Consider the following 16,611-nt stretch of genomic DNA (forward strand, 5'->3'; position numbering starts at 1 on the left):
GGGCAGGGAGTATATTAGATTCGTATGGTTTTTTAAATAATACACTTTGTAATCTGAAGACAACACCCCTACATCAGGTAAAAAGAAGCTTTGTAATGAGAAGTTTACGAGAAGGATTTCACCGATGCAAGGTGAGTTGGCTGCCCATCACCATGCACTGTGGCGTCTAGGTGTTCAGCTGTGTTGTCTAACACATTTCGGAGTCCATGCTATATTTTATTAGTTTGAAAGGACTCTTAGTATTCATTTGAAGTCAGGATGTCCACCTGCAAATTTTTTTGCTTCTTAAAATCTTTCCGAAGATCTAAGAAAAATCACGTTGTATCCCTTTGTCCCACCAAACAACCTGCTCATGCATTCAATGAGCAAGTGACTTTCAGAGAGAGAAAAAGCTGAATGGATTTTACAAGATACCTGATCAGATTAGATGTCAAACTTCTGAGCTATTCTGAATTATTGAGCCTCAATTCCAAGAACATAGGGTTGCCCCTGTGGTGTGCATGGACGAAGGGGAAATATTTTTTGGAGAGCCTCATCTATATAAAAATTTGAGTCACCTGAAATCAGTGTGTCAGGACTATTCTAGTGCTTAATCTCCTATGATCCCATGAATGAAATTCCACAAGCCGGCTAGTGGGAGTGTTCTGTTAGGTGGCCGCCCTCCAGAAACCAGGGCCCAGCCATGGGGTTCCAGACCAACCCATAAGCATAAACCCCTGAGCTCCTCATGAGGTGAACCCCTCATAGGATGAAGGATCTAAGAGCATCCTGTTGAAAGAAATATCTAGGCCCAAGATGGAGCCCAGGTTCCACATGAGAAAACTAAAACTTAGATAACTTTTGGGTCCCTATACATGCTTGGGTTGACTGGACACACGGTATTTCCAGTCAGCCAATCCCCACCCTCAATACCAAGCCAACTCTGGGGTCTTTACTTCTTTCCCTGCTCCTTATTCACCTGTTCTCTTCCTTGTTCTTTATGCTTCATTCCATAAAAGCTTCCTGACTTCTGCCCCATTTTGCAGTTCCCTGGTTCCTTGAGAATTCAGGAAGTGTTAAATAAAGTGTGTATCAGCTAAAGTGTCCTCTTCAATCATTTTTAACAACTTTGAAGGGAAGACACAGATCTGGGACCCGGCCAGTCCCAGTCCACATGTGATGAGTTACCCTGGACAGTGCTGCTGACCTTGGCCAGGTCCAGACACAGGACAGATGGGTGGGGCCCCACCTGGGGCTTGGGGCCCGGGGACATGAGCCCTATGTACCCTCATCTAAAGACAGTAATGCCAGAATATTCACAACATTATTTGTAATAGCAAGAAAAACTGGAAATCCTTTAAAATTCTGCCCAAATGAAATTAATAGAATAGATTATGGTACCTTCATACAATGGAACACACACAGCCTGTCTTAGCCTGGGTGCTCCAGTGCAAAGCACGGGACAAGGAGTTGATGCAAACCATTTGTTGGAGATTCAAAGGAGATAGGGTGGGACGCCTGGGTGGCTCAGTGGTTGAGCATCTACCTTCGGCTCAGGTCATGATCCTGGGGTCCTGGGATCGAGTCCCACATCGGGCTCCCTGCAGGGAGCCTGCTTCTCCCTCTGCCTGTGTCTCTGCCTCTCTCTGTGTGTCTCTCATGAACAAATAAATAAAATCTTAAAAAAAAAAAGAGGAAAGTGATCCTACCCAAGAGCCAGGGAGCTGCAGTGTTTACCTCCTCCCTGGAGGACCACAGTGGTGGGTGGGGAGTGCCTGCTGCCAAGCCCACAACTGGGGCCCTTACAGAGCCCACAGAGAGATGCAGAGACTGGCAGCTGGAGACCCCCAGGGTGGAGCAGAGAAGTTACAGGCTGGAGGGAAACGTGGAAGGCCTGGACATTAAAAGGAGCAAGCAAGCAGGGCTTTCTGAGCTGACATGGATCACCCTCATGATGCTCATGAAAAAGACAGTGACTGACCATCCAGGCTGTCCGGTCAGCCCCCTGCGTTTGAAGGCCAGGCCCACACTAGCTGTGGGACCTCAGGCACATTTCTTATCCTCTCTGTTCCTCAGCTTCTTTCTCTGTCAATAAAAAGAATAACGTATGGCAAATGCTTATGCCTGGCACAACAATGCTAACTATTGTTATTATTACTACAAATAGTTCATTGTTCAAAAGGATAAAACAACCTGCCTGTCATATGATCCCACGTGTAGGGAAGCAAACGGACAGATATTTTCTCTAAATACATATTTATAAAGGAACATTGCTTGAAGGCTATGCAAGAAATAGCATTTTGTCATGCCTCAGGAGGGAAAATGCAAGCCCGGACAATGTTACATTCTTCACCAACAGCAAATGTGACCTTTATAATAAAGACTAATTAACATTTCTCCTTCACCATAAAGTCGCCGACTCAACAAACATTATCAACAGCCTTTAACACCTGCCTAAACTTCAAAATTCAAAATCGTACATCATTTGAACTTTCCCTTCTTTTCATGCTTTTTCATCATCATCGTAACAGCTACTGTTTATTGAGTACGCAAAAAAATACTAAAGGCTTAGAATTTTCTTTTTTTTTTTAAAGCTTAGAATTTTCGGGATCCCTGGGTGGCGCAGCGGTTTGGCGCCTGCCTTTGGCCCAGGGCGCGATCCTGGAGACCCGGGATCGAATCCCACATCGGGCTCCCGGTGCATGGAGCCTGCTTCTCCCTCTGCCTCTCTCTCTCTCTCTCTCTCTGTGACTATCATAAATAAATAAAAATTTAAAAAAAAAATTTTTTAAAGCTTAGAATTTTCAAGGAAGCTTACATGTACAGTATGTATTACAAAACAGACAACGATAAAACATGAAATGTAATTATACAGACAAAAAACATTGAGGGCATTTTGAGGGCATATCAATTTAAATATTACACAAATTGTAAACAACAATCTGAAAGAATAAATAATGACTTCAGCTCCTTTTTTTTTTTTTTTTTTTTTTTGACCTATGTTAGTAACTCTTACTTGGTAAGATTTCTTGAACATAAGACTCAGGAAATTACTTTTTCATCAATTCTGGGAATTATCTTTTCATCTTATAGGTAATTTACCCAAAAAAAAAAAACCCTCCTAAATGATCTTTTGTGAATGTCACACTTTACAATAATGTAACATTTAGAAACAACAAAACCTATGTTTAAACATAAAATGGTGATTGAGAAAGAGACAACCAATTAACCACCTATAAATCTCTTTAATGTACTTCATTCTGGACACATAAGGCCGGATCCAGTGAGCTAATGGAACTTTGGGGAGAAAAAAAAGAAGGAGTGGAAATGTTTCACTCGGTGGTAAGAATGATAAAATGCCATTCGGTATAGAAATGGGTCTTGGTTTGAGAAGGTGCCATCAAAAATGCTTTTAAAATAAAGCAAAACAAGAAATGGTAATTTTCATTATTCAGTTCTGGACCCCTTGCCGTTCCTCCTCCATCGCCCTCATCTGTTAAGCTGACTTCCTTGCCATTTCTGAATAAGCTCTGCTCTTCCACAGACTCAGTGTCCTGTCCCAGGGTTGTCCCTCCCACTCTCAAGGTCATTTCTTAGTGCTCCTATGAAGACTCCCCAACCTCCAGCCCTCCCCACACACACCCTTCAGAACTAGATACCTCTCCAAGATGCTTCTTTAATGACACCCTCATCTGTTACAGTGACCACCTCTTTATCCCCCAATCCCACACCCCCTAGACCATGAGCTCCTGGAGGGTACAGTCTATGAGCCCAAGACCATGACGGTAGGAAAGACAACAAATACTTAATAAAATAATATGAACAGTGAAACAGATTCCACACTGAGGTGAGCAGAGTATAACCCCATACGTGAGCAATGACCCTGAATGCAGCAATGTTCATAACTTCTTGTTGAGCTAGAACACGGGCATTGTCATACCTTTATTTCAACCATATTAAATGGCAAAAATAACCCCTACTCTACAAGTAGAAAAACTAGCATAAAATATTAAATGCCTACTTATTTATAGCTGCTGGGGAAGACTGTGGTTTGTTTTATACTTAGTGCTTTTTTTTTTTGTATTAACAGGTAATTTATTATAGGATAATTTTTTTAAAGAAATACACTAAACCTTGTATCACAATATTAAATCTATCAGAAAGCTGCTCACGGAATTTTTCCAAACGCCAGTCTTTAAAATAGTCCTTGCTAGTTCATCCAATTTGAGTAAATAATTTATCCACAGCAGTGTAGAGAAAAATTCCAATCTCCTTAAACTATTTCATATGAAAAAAGGGAGATCAGTTAAAAAAAAAAAAAAACTGTTTACAAGTAAATACCTGAGCTTACTTATTTATAAGGCTATAATGGAATTAACTTCAGGATGAACAGACATAAATAACAAGCCCACAGGAGATGTTTCTATAACTAGAGAATCATTAAATAATCAAAAGAATTTTGCATCTTTAAAAAAGAATTTTAAAGAAATATTTTGCTAACTATGCATCCTCCATCTATGAACAATAATATGATGTACAGTGGATTGTTCCCTGGATTCAGGCTAGCAAAAAGAGAAAAAAAATGCCCAGTGGAAAGAATGATTGACTTTCAGATGTAATTTCTCTGATCTATCTATTGATCTTTCCTTCTTTCTTTCCTCTTTCTCTTTCTTTCTTTTTCTTTCTTTCTTTCTTTTCTTTCTTTCTTTCTTCCTTTCTTCTTTCTTTCTTTCTTCTTTCTTTCTCTTTTTTTTCTTTCCTATTGTGTACATAGAACTGCCTCTGAGGTTTATGACTTTCAGTGAAAGATAGCAAAATCAGAAAAGATTCCCTGAATTCAGAAACAACAGTCGTCTTGCCGGCTGAGGAACCTGTGACACATGTCATCCCCCCTTCGTCCTCCTCAGAGCCCAAGTGGACATCATGTCATCGGACCTGCTATACGGGCCTCCCTACCGAGGCTGCAAAAGCAGTAGGCTCCCAGCCAGCTGTACAAATAGAGGATGAAGGTGATGGGAGTGGACATGTCGCCCAGCCCTCTGGGGCCAGGGCATTCCTTTATTCTGTCGCTTGTTAATCATCTGTATCAGGCACGGCTCTTGAGCAGGGCTCAGATCAAATCATTCTGATTTCACAACTTGGTACAACAGACCAACAGACAGGAGAATATGTACATTTTTAAAACCAAGATCTTCAGCTCAGCCTTTTGGGTTGCCACTGATGTGCTTGCTCCTCGGGACCAAACCCTTTGGGGAATGACAAAAACCTAAGAAAACCTTTGCCATTTTAGCAGTATGAGGTCTGGGACAAATAAGTACAGAGACACAACTACAGATATATACACACTCACACTTTGCCTGCGACAGCTCTCTGCTCCTTCCCAACTAGGAGCTGAATCAGTACAAAGAACTATATGTTTGTTCCTTCGTTCATTCATTAATGAACAAATGAGTATGAAAAATGCTTTTATTTAATTTTTAAAGACTTTATTTATTTATTTGAGAGAGGGACAGAGCACACAAGCAGAGGGAGAAGGAGAAGCAGGCTCCCCACTGAGCAGGAAGCCTTATGTGGGACTCGATCCCAGGACTTGGAGATCGTGACCTGAGCCGAAGGCAGACACTTAACTGACTGAACCACCCAGCTGCCCGAAAGATGCTTTCATGATACCAGTTACACACACATTTCCAAATCGTCCTTGGTCTCTAAGATCACTGACACAGTGATCATCAAAGTGTCCAGGAAAGGGAAGGAGTTTGTTGATTGAGTCTGGTTGTGTGTGCCTACCAGTCTCCAGACCTTGCATCATTTAATCCGACCACCAACACTGAAGAAGTGTGAATTATTATCCCCATAGAGACAAGAAAAGTCTACTGAGGGCCATTACTTACTCAGACTCATGTAAGTTTGCACTCAAACCCTCATGAGCCAGCTGCTCTCCCAAACCCCGCCCCCTCCCACTACCTCGGCCTGGCACCCTGGGCAGTTCTTCCACTACACCACGCCTGCATGGACACGTCCATGGCCTCCAGCCTTGTCTTATTTGTAAACTTAAAAGAAAACTTTCTTAAGGTACTTCATGTCCTTTTGTCAAGTTTCCTTAGGAAACAGCAAAGTCATCAAAATAATTAAAGAACTCTATTTTTGTCGTTCTCACATCTGATTTTCTAATCCTATCCTCTGTGTCCAACTGTTTCCTAGACACCTTCTTGAACCTTCCATTAATTCACACTCATCACAGGAGAAGCTAGACCATCACTCCCAAACGAGTTTCCCTGCCCTCTTCTTCCCAGACCCAGCAGATGGCAACTTTTTCCTTCCCAGCTGTCAGCTGTCCCCAGCTCTCCAAGCCCACCCCATGGCCAAGGCTACCAGACCTTCCTTGACTTAAATCTCACGTGTTTGCCTTACTGTTGTCTCCCTGCAGAGGCTCCCTGTCCTGGCCTTGTCATCTCGAGTGGGTTACCCAAGCCCCAGCCTCCCTCCATTCCTTCCCCTTGGGCTTCTCTCCATGTCTACACATGATTGTCAACTCCTCTTCAGTCTTCTCTTGACTGTATCACTGCTTCCATCACCTCCTGGAATGGGGACGGTCTATCCTTCTCCACCCCAGCCAACCCTACTCCCTGTCATTTCCACACCTACACCTTCTGCTCCAAGCACATGTGTGCCTCCTGCTTGCCTGAAGCAATGGTAGCCTTTCTCCAACTGTAGCTCAAATTCTACCTTTCTCCAACCAAAACTTTGGTGGTGATAGTGGTGGTGGTGGTGGTAGCAGCAATGGCAACCGCTACCATTCACTGAGCACTTGTTCTAGTTGCTGACACAGCAGTGCACGTTCTTTGCGTGGAATCATTACATCCATAAAGCAGAAAGCCACCCTGTATCGCCTTTTCTATTTCCCAAATGAGGAAACTGAAGCACAGAGAGATGAAGCGAGTGACCAGAGGCCATTTGACTGTCACCTGGGGAAGCAGAGATTCGAACTCACATCCTCGGACTTCAGTCGCTCCTTCTCTTTTTACCCCAGTCCTGATCAATCTCACTCTCATACAAACTCTCCTAAATGACCTCCCCCCTACAATAACACCTAGATAGACTCATCACCTATGTTTCATTCTTCTTTCATGCATGTTACTCTCATTAGTATCTGCTCGGAGTGATGTCTTCTGGGGCCCTGGGGTCAGGATCCGTGTACATTTTATGAACACCCCAGAACCATGGCCACTGCCTTGCACGAGACACATTCTAAACACAAACTCATGGAATACTTGAATGGATCAAGACCTTATAATGAACAATTCAGGGGCACCTCTCCTGCCTTTTTCATGCTTGACTGTAATTCAAAGATTGATCCACTAGGTGACACTATAACATCACTTAGAGCCGCAGACAGGGCTCCATGCGTAGCTTGACCTTTAATTAAGTGTCTCCTGGGTCTTCCCCTGTAATGGGAAAAACTGCTGGATATCATGAAGGGTTATACAAATAAGTAACAAAAGAGTGTTATTCAAGGAATAGACAGTCCAAGGGGACTGGACTGTGGTGGGAGCGTTTTCTTGTTCCTTAAGATCACGTCACTTGTTAATGAGAGGATAAAGTGGTCCACTTAGCCCAGAGTAGCGCTGACCCAGGATATCCAGCTGCTTGAGAGGCCGGGTGGTGCCCTGGGAAGAGCAGTGTTCCAGTGTTCCAGAAGGTAGGGCTGTGTCGCTGAGCAATAGATAAAGTCACCTCTTGAACCTGGTTATTGAAGAGCGGCTTTCCCATTCTTAAAAATGGTGGAAGGGCAGCCCAACATCATACATCTGCTGTGGAAGGGCACCTGGGTGGCTCAGTGGTTGAGCGTCTGCCTTCGGCTCAGGTCGTGATCCTGAGGTCCTGGGATCGAGTCCCACATCAGGCTCCCTGCATGGAGCCTGCTTCTCCCTCTGCCTGTGTCTCTGCTTCTCTCTCTGTGTCTCTCATGAATAAATAAATAAAATATTTTTGATTTTTTTTTTTAAACCATACATCTGCTATGGGAACTGCATGAGGCAGTGTGGAGAGCTCATGAGGCTCCCTGAGGAGCTCTAACCAGTTGACCCTCACTCTGTTCTGATGTCCCTGCCCCTGGTCATCTCTGCGCTTTTCTCCTGTGTCTTCTGTGCCTGCCCCCCTTCCTCCTGCTGGGGGGAATCCTCCTGGAGTTCTGCAGGGCTGCCCTGACCTCTTCTCACTTTCTCTAAGGCAAACTTGACCTATTCCATGGAGTCAATGGCATCCAATGCTGAACAACCAACTCCTCCCTCCACTTCCCTTCCTAGCCCAGACTTCTTCATGGAGCCCTGTCCACATTCAATTGACCTCCAGCTCTACAAATCCAATACAGGACTCGAAGACCCATGATCATGCCCCCAGTGTCCTCCTTGGCCATACACCACTTCCTAGATGGCTGTTTACCTCTTACCGTACCTCCACTGCCCACCTCGTTCCTATCAATCCTGCCTCCCAAATATTCCTGACACTCACCTGCTTCCTCCAATATCTCACGTACCCCCTTGCTAAGCAATCTCTCCTCCCACCTGGGCAACTGTAGAAGCCCCTGACAGGTTTTCCCTAACATCGTCCCCCATATACACTCACTCTATGCCCCAAACATAACATAAATCCAACCTGCTTTTACCTTTCTTAAAATCCTTCAGAAGGCAGCCTGGGGTGGCTTAGTGGTTTAGCGCCGACTTCAGCCCAGGGTCTGATCTTGGAGACCTGGGATCGAGTCCTGCATCAGGCTCCCTGCATGGAGCCTGCTTCTCCCTCTGCCTGTGTCTCTGCCTCTCTCTCTCTCTCTCTCTCTCTTTTTCTCTCCATCTCTCATGAATAAATAAATAAAATATTTTTTAAAAAATCCTTTAGAGCCTTCCTTATGACAGACAGGAGAACCTACACCTGATTTTCCCACTGCACGTCATGTCCCTTGCTCCCTCACCTATGTCAACCAAACCTTTCTGGGCACCTTTTGGCCCCTCAAACATGCCAGCCCATCTCCTTCTCACTTCAGGACCCCAACAGAGGCTGTTCTCCAGGCCCAGATACTAGCAGTGGGTTGAATGGCGGCCACAAAAAGATATGTTCACATCCTAAGCCCCTGGAATTTGTGGATTTTGCCTTACATGGCAATACAGGTGCTAAAGTGAAGGACCTTGGGGCACCTGGGTGGCTCAGTGGTTGAGCATCTGCCTTTGGTTCAGGTCATGATCCCAGAGTCCTGGAATCAAGTCCCATATCAGGGTCCCTGCAGGGAGCCTGCTTCTGCCTCTGCCTATGTCTCTGCCTCTCTCTGTGTGTCTCTCATAAATAAATAAGATCTTTAAAAAATAAAATAAAAATAAATAAAGTGAAGGACCTTGAGAGGAGTATGTCTTGGATTATCCGATGTGTCCTAAATGCCATTACATGGACCCTGCTAACAGGGGCACAGAGGAAGATGTGTCACAGACTCACAGAGAAGAAGGTGGTGTGAAGACAGGCAGAGACTGGAGTGACATGGACACAAGCCATTGGATGCTGGAAGCCACCAGAAGCTGGAAGATGCAGTGAACGAAGCCTCCTCTCTTGCCTATGGAGGAGTGTGGCAATGGCGACACCTTGCTTATGCACGACTGGCTCTAGAACTTGCGAGAAAATAAGCTTCTGTGGTTTTTTTTTTTTTTTTTAAAGATTTTATTTATTTATTCATAGAGACACAGAGAGAGAATGAGAGGCAGAGACACAGGCAGAGGGAGAAGCAGGCTCCATGCAGAGAGCCCGACGTGGGACTTGATCCAGGGTCTCCAGGATCACGCCCCGGGCTGCAGGCAGCACTAAACCGCTGCGCCACCGGGGCTGCCCAGCTTCTGTGGTTTTAAGCCACCAAGGATATGGCAGTTGTGGCAGCTCGAGGAACCAACAGGACATGCTTCCAGGCCATCACTAGGTGGCCTCTGATTCCACTGCTGTCTCAGCCCTGCCCTTGCCCCAGCCCCCCACACAGGCTCCCATATAAAACCAAATCAGGGGATCCCTGGGTGGCTCAGCGGTTTGATGCGTGCCTTTGGCCCAGGGTGTGATCCTGGAGTCCTGGGATCGAGTCCCACATCGGGCTCCTGCTGTGGAGCCTGCTTCTCCCTCCTCTTGTGTCTCTGCCTCTCTCTCTCTATCATGGATAAATAAGTAAATAAATCTTAAAACAAAAACAAAAACAAAAACAAATCAGGGCATCATGTTATTCCAGGGAGAGAGCCAGGGTCTCTGTCCATTCTTACCCGGAGGCACCCCGAGCTCCTAACAGTGCCTGGCACCCCTCAGTTACCCAGAAATAATGGCCAAAGGCTGAATCTCTGTCCCTTCTGCTGGACTCTGAGCTCCAGGCCACAAGGACCTTTTTCTTTATCATCAAAGCCTCACGATGCCAGGCACAAGGCAAAGTTCAATGTCTATTTGCCGAAAGAATGGGATGAATGAATGGTCATTTGCTGAATGAATTGCAGATAAGCTCATATGACAAGAGGAGTGAAAAAATTAGCACCTTTGAGACATAGCTGTTTCCCTGTGGATTTCTTGGCAACTTATAAAATGGTGTCTGCAAGAAGAAATCTACTTTTACCTTCTTTATAATTCAGCATTTTAACTAATTTAGTCAGATGTGACCCTCACCCTGGAGAGGTTTTCCAGAGCTACAAATACTGCTTCGCATTTTCCTCTGGGGAAAAGGCCCTGGTTTGGGAAGCACCTGCGTTGCCAGCCCTAATGTCTCACCACTGACAAGGCTGTCTCCCCTTCGGTAATGACCTTGATCCTCTCAAGTGCAGCGTAGTCTCACATTTGCTGAGCTCTGCGGCCGCCTGGCCTCAGTTCACGCTGGGTCGCAGAGCTCAGCAGTCTTCGTTGCTATGGAACTGAACTCCACATGAGGAGGCCAGAGGCTCTGCTGCAAATCACTGGCAGTTTAATGAGGTGACCGACCAGGGCAGATACACCAAAACCTACCTTCCGACCCACACTGCTGCTGGGATTCCCCGGTGAGGTTCTGCATACCTGGCCTGTTTGGAAAAACAGCATGTTCTCTACAACATAGCAGGCAAATATATGACTGTTTTCTCTCCTTCCTTCTCCAGCATGAGTGCAAGATTTAAAAGAGAGGGATCGACCAGCATAGTGAAAGTGGGTTAGTTAGTGTTGGAGTCATTCTCCCATACGGATACAAGCTACCTCTCCCACTGTGATTATTAACGGACCAAAGAGTATTAAACGATAGGCCTGTGTCCCTCTTGGTTTCCCACGCCCTGTTCAGAGATACTTCCTCCAGCACCTACACCTGCAGATCCATCCTTTTCACTTTTGCAAGCTTTTCATTCTTCAGAAATCAAGGTTAATATTCCTGACGGGGATCACTTTAACAAGCACAGCCGAAGTTGTAAACAGCGGGTGAGCTAAACTGTACTGGGAAATGTGTTTGTTGGGCACTAGGTTTTCTCCACTTTGGGGTTCTGAGGCCTTTACAGGACAAACGCACTGTCCAGCTCCCCACAGTCCCCAAGGCCAACGTCCCTTCCTCGGGGTTCCTTACTCTGGCTACCTGCTGTTTTCTGAAAACACCTGAGATTTACCTAGGCAGGGTTTCATTTCTCAGAGAATTCTCCAAAAGGGACAAAATGAGCTAGGGAGTGCGTTCTTGGAGGAGAAAGATGTGGAAGGAAAAGAAGAAAGAAGAAAGCAGAAACCAAAAGTCTAAAGGGGTGGTGACAGATCAAATTTGTCAGTTGTCATTGGAATCTGCTTACACCAAAATATAACATAATTGACTTTTGTGAACTTTGGGACCTAAGAATAATTGCTCTGTGCCATTTATCAGGCTGTAGTTATAGAGTGTACTAGAATACAGCTGTGTGAGGGATAAAGAGATAGAGTTCTAGAACTTTGTGTGCAAATAATTTAACGACGAAAAATGTTAATAATTAAAATCCCTCAAGCAAATTCCATTTTTATCGTGGAATGCAGGGTCTTAGGAGTGTGAGGGAGAAAAGAATGAGATTGTGGGGCAAAATACTTGTACATTTTTTAGTGATTTAAAATTTCCACAGGAAACACTGCTTTGATAATGTGTGATTTTAAGCTTTCAAATCACAAAAACTAAGACAGGTCTTGAATTTTAAGCCATTTGATCCCTTGTGTAAAAAATCACCAAATTACAAAGTTCTTAATGGAACAGTTTACAGTTTGACAGTTGCTAGACTTCCTTGAATGAAAAAGAATATGGATATATTTTACACTTTATTCTGAGAAAAGCTATAGAAAGCGTCCTTACCATCATGCTAACTGAAGTGGAACTTGTAAAAGGTCCCATCCTAGTCTATAAAGACACATAATTCTCCCTGCATGGAGGTAGCCACTAAAAACATGAAGGTTCCTCCACTGAAATTAGTAAAGAAAACCTTCAAATCTTGCCCAATGCCACCTCATTTATATCCTTAAAGAGAAACTATCATGAGGTTAGGGGAAATGTCAGGGTGTGACTGCAAAATATTTTGGAAGCCAATTATATCGCTGTTGTATGTAAAAGGCCATGCCCACATCATAGGACCTAAGGCTGTTAAGGCCCACAGGGACCAGCCCCATAGCACAAACCCTTATTTCCCAGGTAAGACTCTGAACCCAAAAGAAGCCACAGGCATTCCAATCTCCCACCCTCCACCGGGAGCTCTTTCCCGAACCCTTAAAAGGTCCTGTTTGCTGCCACTGCTCAAACTACTCATTTCTGGCAACTACCTGAAATCACAAAGGAATTTGAATTTACATGAGATAATGCATTTCATAACAGGTTTGAACGATGTGTGTGCGTGGGTGGGGAGGACCAAGGGACTCCCTGCTAAATCTGTTCCCCCTTCTCTTAGATATGGCAGGTGTCCCTGCAGGCAAGCTACAGGCCAGCATGGCCACCCACCCAGGCTCCCAGTCCTCGCCAGGCTGGAGTCTGGGTTTTAATGTATTGATTTATGGGTACAAACTGCCTTTTATGAGCTATCTACTGTGATCATCTCAAAGCAATACAAGAAATTGATGCCCCAGTTCTTAAGGGGTGAAACAGAAGTCAGCAACTTACATTCTAGAGTGTCCACTGAAGGCCAGGACCCAGCATAAACATTCTATCTGTGTCCATATGACCACCTTGAAGGAGTGCATGCTTGTCATCTCAGCAAGAGGGTCAGGTGCATCCACATTTACACCCAAACAGAGCTACAGGCCAGGGTAGGAGCAATACCAGAAAAGGGAACTGGGTCCCTGCCAGGGGCATCAGCATAGCCAGGAGGTATTGGAGGGGATGCCTTGGAGACCTGGGGTCTCCACTGAACTCCCTTGGGGAGAGCAGGAAAGACAGAGGCAGAGTGCCAGTGGGAAGAGATTCCAGAAAACGGTAGGCAAGTGGGAAGGTTCAGATTATGCTCATGGGAGAGTGAGTGGCCCAACTGATGCAGCTGGAGGGAGGCCACAGGGAAACACACATGATCACTGGTGGAAACACATGTTGAAGCTAGACTGGGAGTCTCCAGGGTCCACCGATGAAGCTGAGCTTCCCTCTGCCAGAACTGAAGGAACCCATCCTTGGGTCCCTGCCTTCGCTACACCCCAGCTCCACCTCAAACTCACCCACCTCAAACAGCGTGGGTCCCCAGTTCAAACCCTACCTCCAGTCTGTCCACTGCGCGGGGCCAGCCTGGCTTCCCAGCAGTTGCTCCAGACACAGCAGTTTTGATTTGAGGCTTAAACTACTCACTCAGGCATTCATCCCTAAAAGGGGAATAATTTCCTTCTTAGGAATGCCTGGCTGTGCCACTAATGGGCTGCGCCGCCTGGGGCGGATCCTCAACCCTCCGGAATTCAGGTTATTCCCATTTCTCCAGTCCCCCTGGAGCTGTCACTGCAGCCCCAGAGACAGTATGTGAGTTGGCCGGCTGCTGGGCACTGGGGAGCACCCACCTCCCACACCACCTCCCAGTTACGCACAAGCCAAGCTCCCAAACTCCCAGCTGGAAACCTCTGCCAGCAACTTGCAGCCCCCACATGGGAGCCATCTGTTTCGGGAAGGGCAGAGGTGGACCGCTGCTCTGCATTCTGATCTCCCTGGCCACCCAGGAACAGGGACAGAGACCCTTCCTGCAGCCCGTCCCATGAGCCCCCGTAACCCCTGGCACTGGACGCTGTGTTACGGGACGCAAGGTGCATTGCCTCTGATGGCCAAACACCCAATGCAACAGAAGAGAAAGGGCTAACGGTGTAAATACAAGGAAGCCAAGGCTCGGGCAGCTCCAAGTGCCCACCCCAGTTGGCAAAGTTATGACAAGTCTGGAGTTTGAGTCTGAGTGTAGTCGTCTTCTCGTGATCGTGGGGCAAATGCTGAAATTGAGGTCACATACCAGGGGGTGGCTCCTGTCCCTTCCATATACCAGCAATTGGAAATTCAGGTTTCTTGGACAGAAAGCTGAAAATATTAGTCACAGCGGCCTCCCAGAGCTGCTGTGGGATGAGAGCAAGGTTGCTCGACCTCAGCCCGGTTAGCACGTGGAGACAGGGCAGGTTTTGGTGTGTGTGGGGGCTGTCCTGGGCATTGCAGGTGCCGAGCACCACCCCTGGCCTATACCCACTAGACACCAGTGGTGTCCCTGCCATCCAGTTGGGCCAACCACAAGATGTCTCTAGACATCGCCACATGTCCTCACTATAAACACTCTCAGCCTCATTTAAATCATAGCTTTTCCGGCAGCCCTGGTGGCCCAGCAGTTTAGCGTCGCCTTCAGCCCAGGGCCTGATCCTGGAGACCCAGGATCGAGTCCCATGTCAGGCTCCCTGCATGGAGCCTGCTTCTCCCTCTGCCTGTGTCTCTGCCTCTCTCTCTCTCTCTCTCTCTCTCTCTGTGTGTGTCTCTCATGAATAAATAAAATCTTTAAAAAATAATCAATCAATCAATCAATCAATCAATCAGAGCTTTCCCCCAAGCAACTGTTCCTCTTTATTTTTTGGTGCCCTCACCCTCTTCCTCTCATGATCCATTATTCTTGAGTCTCAAGCTCAAAGGGCCTTAAAATGTAGATGCACTGGTGTCTTTTCCTTATTCTTTTTTAAAAGATTTTATTTATTTATTCATGAGAGACACAGAGGGAGAGGCAGAGACACAGGCAGAGGGAGAATCAGGCTCCCTGCAAGGAGCCCGATGCGGACTCGATCTCAGGACCCCGGGATCACGACCTTAGCAAAGGCTGATGCTCAACCACTGAGCCACTCAGGTGCCCCTCTTTTACTTCTTATTTATACTATCTTGGTATGTTTATATTTTTTTAAAAATCTCACACAAAAGCCAGGCTTCCCACCCCCACTCCCAAATAATGTGTCCGTTTATATGGAAAAGGCTAACGCACTTCTTAGATTGCTAGCTTTTAGCATCCTTAGGTTTCAAGAGAATTTCTGAGACATGATTAATCTACATAACATTATGTTAGTTTCAGGTATACACATAATAATCTGATACGTGAAAAAAAAATAAAATAAAAAAAATAAAAAAAAAATAAAAAAATATAATCTGATACGTGTATATATTGCAAAATGATCACAGAGTAAATTTTGTTATCATCATCGCACAGCTACTGGTTTTTTTTTCCCTCCTTGGGATAACTTTTAAGATCTACTCTCTGCAACTTTCAAATATACAAAGCAATATGAACTAAAGTCACTATGTTGTACAAAAGACTCCTAGGACTTACTTATTTTGTAATTGGAAGTTTGTACCTTTGGTTTTTAAGTTCTATCACGGAGGGAGCTTGAAAGAGCTCAAGATAAATTCTGAGCTCTTTTTTGAAGTACTAAAGAGACAAAGCAGTTTAAGCAGAAGGGGACTTGCCGTCGCATCAGTTCAATAAGGTAGCTGCTTTCAGGAGGAGAGCTGAACACAGGAGCCCCTACGTGTCGCACACGTCTCATGTGCAGATAAAGCCAAGCTATGGGGAAAAATATATGGTCCCTTCTCTCAGGAGATGTTTTGCATCCCCGTAGACTGATCTTTACTGAATTGTGGTTTTTGAGCCCTATAGGACTGATGTGGACATGTTTCAACAGAATCACTGAGCTGACTCAGAAACTCTCCGAAGTTTCTGAAGCATGCTCTTTTCTTGCAAGGTTCTGGGAGTATGTTTGATCTAATGCTCCAGCACCAATGAGTTAGTGGGCTGCCAACTACTGCTGTCAGAATATAAGGGAGGGCCCATAAATGTTCAAGTGACCCTATACACAGTGGCCTAGAGGGCTCTTGTGCACGGCAGGACAGAGAAGCCAGTGTAGTCAGCCGGAGCGCCGTCCGGTGTGGACTTGAGCAAGACACTACACCTCTCTGAGCTTTGATCTTCTGTCCTGCAAAGTCAACACGATAAGACGGCAAGAGAGCTGTCATGAGGAGTCGGAGAGCTAAAGCATTTTGAGTATGCAGAGCAGTGCCTGGCACATAAGAAGCACACAATAAATGCAGCTATCATTTGAATTCTAGAACACGATTCTATGTGATTTCAATAGGCATTATCCTAAAGAGTCTTGCAGTCCCATGTCCACATATACTACTTTATATAAGGT

At 45.5% G+C, this 16,611-nt stretch overlaps 1 protein-coding gene across 4 annotated transcripts in view; it reads right to left on the reverse strand.

Moving 5' to 3' along the window:
• The window catches only part of COL4A4 (collagen type IV alpha 4 chain), a 125,554-nt gene that overhangs the window by 86,214 nt on the left and 22,729 nt on the right, over positions 1-16,611 (reverse strand). The window lies entirely within an intron of this gene.

Source organism: Canis lupus, chromosome 24 (genome assembly GCF_048164855.1).
Source record: "Canis lupus baileyi chromosome 24, mCanLup2.hap1, whole genome shotgun sequence".
NCBI classification, from domain to species: Eukaryota; Metazoa; Chordata; class Mammalia; order Carnivora; family Canidae; genus Canis; species Canis lupus.